We start from the raw sequence: 15,068 nt of genomic DNA on the forward strand, positions 1-15,068 counted from the left end.
GATTAATTGAATTGAATGAGAAAAATCACAGTTTACAAACAAATTGTGTTAAATATTGGATACCTGGATTTTCTGAAGGTGTTTGAATTTAATGATTATTTAATTCTATCTACATTAGTAAAAATGGACTAACAAAAATTGATCTTTTAATAAGAAAATAAATTTATGCTGATAGGGTTTGATGAGGAATGATGGAAGGAGGTTGTGTGTAGCATCAACACTGGGATGCACAAGTTGGGCTGAATGGCCGGTTTCTGTGTTATACATTCTATATAATGTGCATTAATCATGGATTACTGAAAAGGAAGCAAAGTAGTTGACCCAAACAGAAAGCACCAATGCTCAGTAGAAATTTAGTTCCCTCATATTCACATTAACTAAAATAAAAACAAAATACTGGAAATCTGAAATAAAAACAAGAAATGCTGGAATCACTCAGCAGGTCTGGCAGCATCTGTGAAAAGAGAAGCAGAGTTAACGTTTCGGGTCAGTGACCCTTCTTCGGAACTGACAAATATTAAAAATGTCACAGGTTATAAGCAAGTGAGGTGGGGGTGGGGCAAGAGATAACAAAGGAGAAGGTGTAGATTGGAGAAGGCCACACAGCTTACCCACTGTTTTTTTTTCATGTTTGCACTTGCTGCTGTTCAATATTCAGTCCGTTAACACCTTTTCTGTACTAATGCTTTGTCTTTCAACACACCATTAACATATTGCTTGCCTTTGCTCCATGACCTTTCGGTCAGCTACACCCCGCCCAATCTTACTGTCCATTCAAGTCAATGGGTAATATTGGACGGGGTGCAAAATCAGCATGCCACCTGAACCAGAGTTAGATTAAAATTCTCCCTATTATGTCAGAAGACTACCAGTTATGGACACTTAGAACATTGCTCTGTATTATATAACCTAGAATCCTTCACAGGGATGTAACTTTCTAACACTCTTGTTCTTGTTTTCTGTATATCTACAAGACAAGACCATCAACCAACTGGAAGAACAAATGAAAATGTTTGCAACCAGAATTTATAATCACAGAATCGCAAAGGAGGCCATTCAGCCCATCATGTCCACACTGGCTCTCTGAAAGAGCAACTCCCTCAGTTCCATTCCCCTGCCTTCTCCCCGTAACCCTGCACATTCTTCCTTTTCATATAACTGTCTGATTCTCTTTTGAATGCTTCAATTGAACCGGACTTTACCACATTCTCAGTCAGCGCATTCCAGACCTTAACCACTCGCTGCGTGAAAAGGTTTATCCTCATGCCACTTTTGCTTCTCTTACCAAATACTTTAAATCTGTGCCCTCTCATTTTCAATCCTTTCATGAGTGGGAACAGTTTCTCTCTCTCTACTCTGTCCAGACCCCTCATGATTTTGAATACCTCTATCAAATCACCTCTCAACCTTCTCTTCTCCAAGGAAAACAGTCCCAATTTCTCCAATCTATCTTCATAAATGAAGTTCTTCATCCCTGGAATCATTCTCATGAATCTTTTCTGTACCCTCTCCAATGCCCTCATGTCTTTCCTCAAGTGCGGCGTCCAGAATTGGATGCAATACTCCAGCTGAGGCCAAACTAGTGTCTTATACAGGTTCAAAATAACTTCCTTGCTCTTGTACTCTATGCCCCTATTAATAAAGCCCAGGAACGATGGAGGTGGAGGGGTGACATGATAGAGGTTTACAAAGTTATGAGCGGCATGGACAGAGTGGATAGTCAGAAGCTTTTTCCCAGGGTGGAAGAGTCAGTTACTAGGGGACATAGGTTTAAGGTGAGAGGGGCAAAGTTTAGAGGGGATGTGCGAGGCAAGTTCTTTACACAGAGGGTGGTGAGTGCCTGGAACTTTCTGCCGGGGGAGGTGGTGGAAGCAGGTACGATAACGACGTTTAAGAGTTATCTTGACAAATACATGAATAGGATGGGAAGAGAGGGATACGGTCCCCAGAAGTGCAGAAGGTTTTAGTTTAGGCAGGCATCAAGATCGGCGCAGGCTTGGAGGGCCAAATGGCCTGTTCCTGTGCTGTACTGTTCTTTGTTCTTTGATATTGTATGCTTTATTAACTGCTCTCTCAACCTGTCCTGCCACCTTCAATGACTTATGCACAATATACACCCACGTCCCTCACATTTCTCTGCATTGAACTTCATCTGCCACCTGTCTGCCTATACACCAACTATGTCTACGTTCTTTTGAAGTTCTACACTGTCCTCCTCACAGTTCACAATGCTTGCAAGCATAATGTCAAAATACAGATATTCAAAATTGAGGAAATTGCAGAATTGAGATGTATGATGCGGAGTGACACACCATACTTTTGTGGGGCTCCATACTTTTAAAGAGATAATGAGATACAGGAGTATGTCACATTTTAAACCAAAATGAACAAGTCTCATTCTAACTTAGTGAGAGTTGATAGGACTGAATCATCCATTAAGTACTAAATAACCACAAAGTGCTGTTGATGCAGCCTTCTCCCCTTGATGACATAACTAGCTGCGATTAGAAATGTTCTCACTACATACAGGATAGGGCAACACATTCAATGTTTTGCTGGCAGGGCTAATTTTGAAACAGCACCCATTTACATTAGATTGGAAGTGACTACATAGTGACATCATGGAGTTAAACTGACTCTGTTAGAGCTTGTGCACACATTGATTGTGTACTTAGGTAGCAATTTTATATGTTATCTGCTCAATCATCCCCATACCTCCACCTTTGATGCCCCTTTTCCCCATTAAAATCATTAGGCTTGCTCACCCTAATTGCTCCCCTGTTATGGCCCCATCTCAGTTCCCTTAAGTCCAACAGATGCAGATTTGAATGTTTATGGTGGACAATTGGTTTAATCATTCATTGCCAGGTTGAGCTGGACCACAGAAAGGACCCTAACAGGTCCTGCTCTCCTCTGCAAAAACTGCTGATCATTCCGGGATCATCCTAGAATGCAGAGATAACACCCAGCTTCTCTTCGCTGCAAACCATCTTCTTAAGCCCCTCCTCCACCCTCCGGCAAATGCAAGGAGCTCATGGGCAACTTTTTCATTAAGATTGAGACCATCTCTTCAGCTGCTTCTGCCACTTCCCTCCCTTCCCCCACACTGCCAAGCCAAACTTGCCCCAAGGCTCCCCCCACCCTAGTCCTGAACTTGCATCTTTCTCCAGTTTCTCACATATATCCCTTCATGCCCTCTCCGTGCTCATCTTGTCCAAGACCTCATTCCCATGAAAGTGCTGACCATCCAACCTCCCTTTCCGGTTCCGGTGTTATTGTTATGATATTGTTAAGGGTTACCTCCCTTCAGGTATTATGCCTCTCTTCTTCAAATTTGACATCACCCATCTCCTCAAATGCAGCCTTGATCCCTCTGCCCTTGCAATCTACAATCCCATCACCAACATCCCTTTCCTCTCTAAAATCCTTAAACGTGTTGACACCTCCCAAATCCATGACCATCTTTCTCAGAACTCCATGTTTGAACCCCTCCAATTAGGTTTCTGCCCCTGCCACATTACCAAAACAGCTCTGATCAAAGTCACAAATGAAATCCAATGCCACTTTGACAAAGGTAAACTAACCCACCTCATCCTTCCTGACCTGCAGCCTTTGACACGGTTGACCACAATGTCCTCCTCTAACTTCTTGCTCCATTGTCCAGCTGGGTGGAACTGCCCGCACCTGGTTCCACCCCTATCTGCCCAGTCATAGTCAGAGAATCACCTGCAATGGCTTCTTTTCCCACTCCTGCACCATTCCCCCTCAATCTATCCTTGACCCCCATTTCTCATTTAGATGCTTCCCCTCAACGACATCATCAGAAAACCCAACATCATGTACGCGCTCCCTGGATACTGTCTGAGACTCAATCAGACTGCTCCAAAACTTGGCTTCTTATTTGACCTTGAACCAAGCTTCCAACCCCATATCCTCTCCATCACCAAGACTGCCTATTTCCACCCCTGTCTCTGCTCCTGCCTCAGCTCATCTGGCGCTGAAACCCTCAACCACCCATTTGTTACTTCTGGACTCAACTAGAACAATGATCTCCTGGCTGGCCTCCCATCTTCTTCTGTAAACTTGAGCTCATCCAAAACTCTGCCACGGTACCCTAAGTCACACCACGGCCCATTCTCCCATCACCCCTCTGCTCGCTGACCTACATTGGCTCCCTGTCCAGCAGAGCCTTGAATTTAAAATTCTCATCATTTGTGCTCAAATCTCTCAGCAGCCTCCCCCTCCCTAATTCTGTATCCTCATCCAGCTTCCAAGAACTTTGCTCCTCTAACTCTGGTCTCTTGTGAATCCCTGATTTTCTTCGCCGCACCATTGGTGGCTGTGCCTTCAGCTGCCTGGTCCTAAATTCTGGAATTCCCTCCCTAAATCTCTCAATTTCTCTCTACCATGCTGTCCATCTTTCAGGTGCTCCTTAAAACCTACCTTTATTCAAGCATTTGGTCATCTGCCCTACTATCTCAGGTAGCTGAGTGTCAAATTTTATTCATTAACGCTCCTGTGAAGCACCTTGGGATATTTTAGTATGTTAAAGGTGCTATATAAATCAAGTTGTTGTTGGTTTTAGCATTAACAGATCAATCACAAACTTTAGCTCACACCCCTAAACTTGTTGATGGAAGTAAAGCACATCAATACATTCAGCTTGGGGGGAAAAAAGCTCTTCAAAGTCACAAACAATTGCACTTTCAAATTCCCACCTTACTAGACTTTGGCCATCCATTTACCACAATACTTCTGCAACTGTTTATCTGCTTAAGCACTCCCTAAGTTCCATCTTTAATGCTCCAGTACCCCAAGGGGTGCAGATTTCAGCATATCTGGTACACAAGCGATTCAGCCATCCAATACCAGATCTGGCTGGGCCACATCAGTGCTATAGGGCATTACTTTCCTCTGTCAAAACCATCCCCTAGTGCAGGATCATCTAGAAGAGCAAAAATAAACCCTTCACGTCTTTTCTCCATGCTGAACCATCTCCTTAAAACCCTCACTCCCTCCCTCCATCCCCAACAAATGCAAGCAGCTCATGGACTTCTTTGTCAATAAGATTGAAATAATCCATTCAGTTGCCCAATTGCTTCCCTTTCACTAGAAGACCATCCCCCACCATAGCTCTAATCCTGTGTCTAATTTCTTCATGCACTTGCCAATCTAATCTTGGTCGAGAGCCACCTCCTACTCCATTGACCCCATTCCACCCAACATTCCTGTCTGACATTATAATTGGCAGCCTCTGCTCAGGTACTGGTATTCTTCCTATCAAAATTACCATCGTCAGCCCTCTCAAAAAATGCAACCTCAAACCCTCTACTATGGCAAACCATCTCCAATCTCCCTTTCATCTCCAAAATCTGTGATTGGGTTGTTGCCTCCCAATCTGTGTTAATCCTACTCAGAGGTCTCCAACCCTGCCACAGCATAGTCAGATATTTCCAGCAATAGCTTTTCTTCTTGAACTACACTGTTACCACTGTAATCCTCCACAGATCTATCCTTTCTCCCTGTTCTTCCTCATCTGCATGCTATCCCTTGGCTACATCATCCAAAGACTTGTAGACTAATAACATCCAGCTCTGCTCTTCAGTATGTCTCCCAATCCATTCCACTGTTTCTGTTGTCAGACTGCTTCTCCAACATCCAATTTTGGATGAGCCACAATTTCATCCAGTTAAACATTGGGAAGACTGAAAATATTATTTCAGCCCCTGCCACAAACTCCACACCCTTGCCACCAATTCCATTCCCTCCCCAGCCACTGTCTCGGTTTTAGCCATACAGTTCATAACCTCAGCAACCTATTTAACCCCGAGCTGAGCTTCTGGCCCATCACAAAGATCACCTTCTTTCCATAATATGATCAACCTCCATTCCTGCCTTATCCCATCTTCTGCTGAAACTCTCACCTATGCCTTTGTCATTTCTAGACTGAAATACTCCGATGGTCATCTCGATTGCTTCCTATTTTTCACTTTGTAATCTTTAACTCATCCAAAACTCTGCTGCATATGCCTGATCCTCCAAGTCCCACTCACCCATCACTCATGTCCTTGCTGACCTTTATTGGCTCTTGGCCCCCTCCACTGCCTCCAATCATGACCTTGTTCCTATCTCCATAACCTCCTCCAGCCCCACAAATCACTCCACAACTCTCTTCTTCCAACTTCGGCCTTGTACATTCCCCATCCCTTCACCCCACCAATGGCAGCTGTGCCTTCAGCTGTTTAGGTCCTATAATGGGAACTGCCTCTCTAAACATTCCAACTCTGAGTCAGAAGGTTGTGAGTTCAAGTCCCATTGCAGAAGTTGAGCATAAAAATCTTGGCTGACACTCCAGTGCAGTACTGAGAGAGTGCTGCACTGTCAGAGGTGCCATCTTTCAGAAGAGATGTTAAACTGAGGCCCAGCCATAAAAAAATCCCATGCCATGTTTCAAAGAAGAGCAGGGGAGTTATCCCCAGTGTCCTGGACGATATTCATCCCTCAACAGCCATCACAAAATTGAAGTATCTGGTCATTATCACATTGCTGTTGTGGGAACTTGCTGAGCAAATTGGCTGCCACGTTTCCTATGTTACGACTGTGGCTACACTTCAAAAGTACCTAATTGGCTGTAAAGCACTTTGGCACATCCTGAGGTCATGAAAGACACCACCTAAATGCAAGCCTCTTTTTTTCCCCACCTCTTTCCCCTCAAGACTCCTCTTAACATCTTCTTTGGCTTGACTTCCATTTTTGTTTGACTATGCTTCTGTGAAACACCTTGAGGCATTTTTGTTTCATGTTGAAGGCTCTTCACAAGAAATAAAAGTTTTGGTTGCTTACCCAGCATAATTTATTTTCCTGACAAGTAAAGCTACAATTAGCTAGATGCGTACAATCGCACTTATGATTACCACATAAAAGTTGCCATTCAAGCAGCACAGGGACCCAGAGGCACAGCATGGAGAAAAACAGGAGACACTGAAAGGCACCTCTCAACTGCTCCAACACATTGCAGCAGTGTGGATGCAGTTTCAAGTATTACTTTGCTGGGCATGTGGAGGATGTGGTTCAAAGGCCATAGAAAGAGCAAGCAGTACTTGCTACCATAAGTGGCACAGCTATCTCAACTTCAAAGAGACATACTAACTGAGGAGAGTATGTCTGATCAACAAAGCTGTGGCTCAGTGGTAGCATTCTTACCTCCCACTCAGAAGGACATGAGTTCAAGCCTCACTCCAAGATAAGCACATAATCTAGCCTGACCTCCAGTATGGTACTGAGGGAGAGCTGTACTGTTGGAGGTGTCACCTTTCAGATGAAATGTTAAACCACGATGTCGGCCCTCTCAAGTGGATGTAAAGGATCCCATGGCACCATCCAAAGAGCAGCAGTGTTCTGGCCACTATTTATCCCTCACCCAACATCACTGAGATAGATGATCTTACCATTTATCTCATGATGTGCAAATTGACTGTCACGTTTTCTACATGACAACTGGATTATACTTCAAAACTACTTAATAGGCTGTAAAGCACTTTGGGACAAAATAAGATCATGAAAGGTGCTTTATATGCAAGTTCTTTCTTTAACCAGGACACCAGGTCTTGCTCCTCTTTGAAATAGTATCATGGGATCTTTAACCTGCATCTGAGACACCAGACAGAATCTTGATTTAACTTATTTTCTTAACTTAATTTCTAGAGTGGGACTTGAACCCACAAAGCTTCCAGATTACTGTCAAAGACCAAATGGTTCACTGATATCTTTCAGGAAGGGAGTTACTATCACTACCTGGGCTGGCCTATGTGTGATTTCAGTACTACACGAGGTGGTTGACTTTTAATACTATCTAAAGCAAGCACCTATTCTAAACAATTGCTATGAACTTCAGTGATAAGATCCAAATCTAACAGACCATTAGCAACAATCGACACATAAGAATACGATTATGGCAATCGTAGCCCAATCGACCCTGCAAAGTCCTCCTCACTAATGTTGAGAACCACCAAAGATAATAAACAGTCGGACAGGAGAGGCCCTGGAAGTTCTTAACATTCACTCCAGACCCCATTAAGTCTCATGGCTTCAGGTCAAACAAAGTCAAGGAAACTTCCTGCTTTTCACTATCTACTGTCCCCATTTCAAAATCAATACTCTTCCTGGTTGACCATTACCTAGAGGAAGCTCTGAGGGAAGCAAGGGCATGGAATGTACTCTGCATGGCCAAGCTACAAAGGACATAACTGGCAGATTGGAAAGAACCAACACGAGGAATTTGCCTCACTTTGTCCTCACCAGCCCACCTATCAAGCTCATGTCTGTCTCTAATGCTTCTTTTAGAAGATAAAATCTCATCTTCACTATGAGGTCATCCTCCATTGTGTAGTATGGCACGACTACCATACTAAGTGAGACAGATAAAGGCCAGATCTAGCAGCCCAAAACTGGGCACCCGTGCAGCATTTTAAGCCACCATTAGCAGCAGAATTATATACTACTATAATCTCGATCACTATTAAGTATCCCTTACTCTATAATCACTAGCAAGTTAAGAGACTAACCCTAGTTCAACGTGGTGTAGAAAAGCATGTCATAGAAACACAGAAAATAGGAGTAGGCTATTCGGCCCTTCGAGCCTGCTCTGCCATTCATTATGATCATTGGGCGGCACACTGGCGCAGTGGTTAGCACTGCAGCCTCACAGCTCCAGCGAACCGGGTTCAGTTCTGGGTACTGCCTGTGCGGAGTTTGCAAGTTCTCCCTGTGACCACGTGGGTTTCCGCCAGGTACTCCGGTTTCCTCCCACAGCCAAAGACTTGCAGATTGATAGGTAAATTGGCCATTGTAAATTGCCCCTAGTGTAGGTAGGTGGTAGGAGAATTGAGGGAAGGTGGGGATGTGGTCGGGAATATGGGATTAATGTAGGATTAGTATAAATGGGTGGTTGATAGTCGGCACAGACTCGGTGGGCCGAAGGGCCTGTTTCAGTGCTGTATCTCTCTATGACTCTATGTCAGTAGCAGTACCAGAATGAAGTACGAACCTAGTGAAGCTACAGGGATACCAGCGTGGTCCACACCAAAAACATCAGGCTATGGACAGAGCCGAGCAGACCAACAGGTCAGAGGAAAGCTCTGTAGCCCTACCACTTTCAGTTGTGAATGGTGGTGGACAATAAGGTAAATAATAGGAGGAGGCAGTGACTCCATGAGCATCCCCATCTGAAACCACAGTGGAGCCCAGCACAAGAGACAAGGCTTGGGTGTTTTCAAGTGCCTTCAGCTAAAGTTATTGAGTGGATAATCCTATTCAGCCTCCTCCTGAGGTCCTGACCATCATAGATGCCAGTATCTAGCCAATTTAGCTCACGCCACATCAAGTGAAGAAGCAACGGAGTTCAGTGAATGCAACAAAAGCTATGGGCCCTGATAACATTCTCACTGAAGTGTTGGACACCTGTACACCAGAGCCAAGCTATTCCAGTATAGCTATGACATTGGCATCAACCCAACAGTATGGAAGACACCCAGATACATCTTATACATAATCACAGAATCATTACATTGCAGAAGGAGGCCATTCGGCCCATCATGTCCGCATTGGCTTTCTGAAAGAGCAATTCCCTCAGTTCCATTCCCTTGCCTTCTCTCTATAACCCTGCACATTCTTCCTTTTCATATAACTGTCTAATTCCCTTTTGAATGTTTCAATTGAACCTTCCTCCACTACATTCTCAGTCAGCGCATTCCAGACCTTAAACACTCGCTGCGTATAAAAGCTTTTCCTCATGTCACTTTTGCTTCTCTTACCAAATATTTTAAATCTGTGCCCTCTCGTTCTTGATCCTTTCACGAGCGGGAACAGTTTCTCTCTCTATCTACTCTATCCACGCTCTTCATGATTTTGAATACCTCTATCAAATCACCTCTTAGCCTTCTGATACATTTAACCTGGCCAATTACTGTCCTGTCACCCATCTCACAATTGTCAGAAAACAATGGAAGGAATCATCAATAGCGCAATCAAGCAAATGCTACTCGACAATTAGCTGCTTACTAACAGTTCAAATTCCAGCAGAACTACTTGCCTCCAGACCTCATCACAGCCTTGATCCAGACACAGATCAAGAGCTGAATGCCAGAGTGCATGTAACTGCCCTCGACACCAAAGCAGCATTCAACGAAAATAAAAGCAAAATACTGCGGATAGTCATAGAGTCAACAAGATTTACAGCACAGAAACAAGCCCTTCGGCAGAATGCGCCTGTGCCGACCATCAAGCACCCGTCCAAAACTAATCCCTCTTAGCCTTGTATGTTATGGCGTTTCAAGTGCTCATCTAAATACTTCTTAAATATTGTGAGGGTTCCTGCCTCGACCACCCCTTCAGGCAGTGTATTCCAGATTCCAACCACCCTCTGGGTGAAAAAGTTTTTCCTCAACTCCTCTCTAAACCTCTTGCCCCTTACCTTAAATCTATGCCCCTGGTTACTGACCTCTCCGCAAAGGGAAAAAGTTTCTTCCCATCTATCCTATCAATGCCCCTCATAATTTTGTATACCTCAATCAAGTCCCCCCTCAGCCTCTTCCACTCCAAAGAAAACAACCCCAGCCTATCCAGTCTCTCTTCATAGCTGAAGTGCTCCAGCCCAGGCAACATCCTGGTGAATCTCCTCTGCACCCTCTCCAGTATAATCACATCCTTCCTATAATGTGGTGACCAGAACTGTACACAGTACTCCAGCTGCGGTCTAACCAGCATTTTATACAGCTCCATCATAACCTCCCTGCTCTTATACTCTATGCCTCGGCTAATAAAGGCAAGTATCTTGTATGCCTTCCTAACCACCTTATCTACCTGTGCTGCTGCCTTCAGTGATCTATGGACAAGCATCCCAAGGTCCCTCTGACCCTCTGTACTCCCTCGGGTCCTACTATCCATTGTATGTTCCCTTGCCTTGTTAGTCCTCCCAAAGTGCATCACCTCACATATCTCAGGATTAAACTCCAACAAATCCCTGAAAAAAATCTGCTGGAAATCTGAAATAAAAACAGAAAATGCTGGAAATACTCAGCAGGTCAGGCAGCATCTGTGGAGAGAGAAGCAGCGTTAATGTTTCAGGTCAATGACCTTTACTCTGGTCATCTCTCCACAGATGCTGCCGAACCTGATGAGTATTTCCAGCATTTTCTGTTTTTATTTCAGCATTCAACTCGGTAGGCACTGAAGTGTCCGAGCAAAACTAAGATCATTGGTGATCAAAGGGACTGGAGTTATATCCAGCACAAAAATAAATAGCTGTGGATGTCAGAGGCAAGCTATCATGGTCCCAGTACATCACTGCAGCAGTTGCTCAGGGAAGTGTCGTTGGCTTATATTTAGCTACTTCATTAATGATCTTACCTCTCTCAAAAGGTCAGGAGTGGCAATCGGCACTGCGCAATAAATGTGACCATGACAGCATATCCCACATCCCAAGAACAAAAAAGTGTGTTTTACTAGTTATAATGCTATGTCATTGTAGGTGCAATCTGATTGGCTTCTCAGCTATTAATGAATTATAATCCAATAATTTTAAGGTTCAGGCAACAAACAAAAGGTCACTGACCTGAAACGTTAACTCTGTTTCTCTCTCCACAGATGCTGCCAGACCTGCTGAGTATTTCTAGCACTTTGTTTTTATAAACCACTCAATCTACACTAATCAACTGGATTATTAATTTGTAAATACATCTAGTATCTTCTAAATAAACAGACTTTCAACAATGACTGTGAATTATCAGTGTTTTTTCATAGGTGTGAATGGCACATAGTTCACAAGCAGGAGTTTTAACTGCAGGTCTTTTGCAGAAGGAAACAAATCCCTGAAATTCACCAGTGGCGACAGTTAAGCACGGTCTTTCGGTTAATGAACAATTAACAGAAACTGAAGACTGAATTACAGCTTTAAAAACTTATTGTAAGGCATTGCTGTATGACACACACATGCAATCAAGGCTTGATCCAAGTTCAGTGCATGGATATTCCGCAGTCGGCTGCAAATGCAGTAAAGGTAATCCACTTTATGTAAGCAAAGACATAAATGGGGTCGTATCACGTGAATGTGCATCACTTTCCTTGCCTGAAGCAGATGCACTTATGCACACCTCTGAAATCCAATACCAAAGGCACAGAACAAAGATGCCAGTACACTGCTAACACCACCACAATACTGTTACAGCACAGAGGGAGTTTTCATAATAGAATACCAGGAATAGGATTGACATTACCGGCCTAATTTCGAAGCGGAGTCCAGATCATAGCAACACCGGTACAGGCACAGTCGTGTAAATAGCTAGATTGTATTTGGATACTGATCATGTGAATACATTGTTTGTACAGCACACACAATTTGTGCTTCTCATTTTTCACCAGTTTGGCAAATTCCTCAGTGGCAGTGACTGACAATTCCACACGACTGTGTATCTGCGAAAGCCACGTCTTGTTAAGACACAATGCAACATAATGAAGATCTTAAAACAAGGATAAAATTCATTTCCCCTGAAATATACAATATTCTGAAACATATTTGCACTCAAACATTTACACTGAATCTAGAACCCAGGACTAAGTATTACACTGTACACCAGTATAACATAGCCCCAGTTATAATATAGCCAAAGGAGTAAACCAACATCTCAAGCTCAAATAATATTTTGATCTGAAGTTAGTTTATTTTAATAGGTGCGAATGTGTCTTATTTCTGTGTGCATTCCCCTGTAAACCAATGAGCTCGATGAGGACGAGCTGGTTCTCCATTCACGTCTTACAAAAATAATTAAACCATGAACATCACATTCCACAGCTCCAGGGGAACAGGAGAACAAATCAGATGTATAAGTACCCATATCCTTGCACACTGCCGAATGAACCCAAATCAACTTGTAAAAGCACTCCACAAGTACAAGACTCCATGCCAGGCAAAAGTCTCATCCCCCAACTCGTGATGTGAATTGAAATCAACATATACACATTTATTTCTGAGTTATACACTTACTTTGTAACATCAATTCCCCTCCCACCCCCACATAAAAGAGCAATACAAGAAGACCAAACAGCATTCTAGTTGTTATGCCCAATTGTAAAAATGTTATTAATTCACCTCAGTTTATTAGAGGAAAACAAATCTTCGGACCACTCCTATGGAATGTGAGTTTACCGGGGGGGAAGAGATATCAAAAGAGCACAAGTGAGCGGGAGCTACTTTGCAGCAGGAGAAACTGAGAGAGAGAGCAGCAAACAAACCCGCAGCAACTTGTGTCAAAAGTCAGTGGGGCAGAATGAGTGTGAGCGGCCAGTTTGACTGGTAATTGGTCTCCCTCCCTATCCCTCTGTCTCATACACTCTCTGTCCTAGCTCTGCAAAACGGAGCAGGGACTGCGGGCAATGAGTAGACCCAGAGCCGAGACCCGATGAAGCAACAGCAGAAGGAGGAGGAGGAGGCCCGCTGTTGCCTTCCGACTTCGCGCTGTACCTGGGCTGAGCTGCAGATCCTGAACGGAGGAAGCTGGCGGAGCGCTTGAATGTTGCTGGCTAATTCCCGGAGAGTTCCCAGAGACTGGCAGCGGAGGGAGGGGCGATGCAGCGAGTGGCTGTGAAGCTTGAACTGGGCTCCCTGGCTATGCTGGGCTTGGGGCCGCTGGGGAGGAGAGCTCTGGCTCCGCGGCCATGTTTGATACATTGTCGCCCTCCCTCTGGTTCGCGGGAACTTACCGGAGGTTTCCGCCGGTGGCTCCTCACCTGGCCAGCCGAATGTCCCCAGCCCTCCGCCCCAGAGCGCTAACTGGCCCGGCCTGAGGCTGCCCTGTCTCCGGCCACAAGCAGCAGCCGCTCAGGCTCCGGGTCCCTGTTGCAGCCTGATGGCTCGGCGGTAAATCTCCATCTCCCATCAGTGCGGGGCCCCTCACTGTGCAGCCCATTCAATCCCTCACATACACCCTTAGTGCACATCAGTCTCACTTATTGGTTCACTTCATGCATTTCTTACTTCTCTCCCCACCCCATTCAGCCTTTATTGTACTTACTTTCTCCCATTCACTCTAATATTCCCCTTATTCTCCCATTTATTCTGTTCGGGATCCCTTTCCTCTCGCATCCACCTCTTGTCATTTCCTCTGTCTCATCGCCCTTTTTACAAACCTTCGCTTTCTCACACGTTCATTCATTCTGCTGACACATTCAGTTCATTGCAATCCTTTTCCTTGTCTCAAATTCATATTATGAGATCATATTTACTGTATCTTCGGCCTTTCACATTACCTTAAATTTCCCACCTGTTTATTTTTTTGCAAAGAGGAACTGTATTTATTTATTTTGGTTTGCTCCTTTAACCACGAATGACACTTTAAATCACGTTTTGGCCAGTGGCCCATTATCATTTTGTATTGATATCGTGGTGGAAGAATTGTTCACCACTGGACTGCGGATCTGCTTACTCTCACGTTCCTTGTCACCTAGTACTTGACTGAAAATCCATCTCTCCAAACTGTACATTCTGTTGCCTGAACGTTCTGTTACGTTTCTCGTCAATATATAGGAGTTAATGGTCCAATTATTCATGTAGCTATATGCTGCTGCGCGTGTCACAACAGCGCATAGCCTGTGGTAACTGTACCCATAATCTGCTTCACACAGGCGGTGGCGTAGTGTTATTGTCACGGGACTAGTAACCCAGAGACCCAGGGTAGTATTGCTCCGGGGACATGGGTTCAAATCCCACCACAGCAGAAGGTGGAATTTGAATTCAATTAATAAATCTGGAATTAAAAAGCTATAACCCATAAAACCATTGTCGATTGTTGTAAAAACCCATCTGGTTCACTAATGTCCTTAGGGAAGGAAATCTGCTGTCCTTTACCTGGTCTGGCCTACATGTGAACCCACGGTAATGTGGTTGACTCTTACATGCCCTAGCAAGCCATTCAGTTGTATCTAACTGCTACGAAGTCAATAAAAAGGAATGAAACCAGACGGACCAACCAACCGGCATCGACCGAGGCACCGGAAACGACAACGGCAAACCCAGC

At 44.2% G+C, this 15,068-nt stretch overlaps 1 protein-coding gene across 4 annotated transcripts in view; it reads right to left on the bottom strand.

Moving 5' to 3' along the window:
* The window catches only part of LOC137357516 (dystrobrevin beta), a 580,754-nt gene extending 566,253 nt beyond the window's left edge, over window positions 1-14,501 (bottom strand). For 2 of the 4 annotated variants that reach the window (XM_068023952.1, XM_068023927.1), the window contains exon 1: window positions 13,517-13,733. The gene's annotated coding sequence lies outside the window, so the exon portion shown is untranslated. Of the gene's footprint in view, window positions 1-13,516; window positions 13,734-13,755; window positions 13,919-14,477 lie in introns of those variants that run through there. The other 2 variants (XM_068023985.1, XM_068023970.1) reach the window with 2 other exon arrangements.
* Window positions 14,502-15,068: the final 567 nt, after the last annotated feature.

Source organism: Heterodontus francisci, chromosome 3 (assembly GCF_036365525.1).
Source record: "Heterodontus francisci isolate sHetFra1 chromosome 3, sHetFra1.hap1, whole genome shotgun sequence".
NCBI lineage: Eukaryota > Metazoa > Chordata > Chondrichthyes > Heterodontiformes > Heterodontidae > Heterodontus > Heterodontus francisci.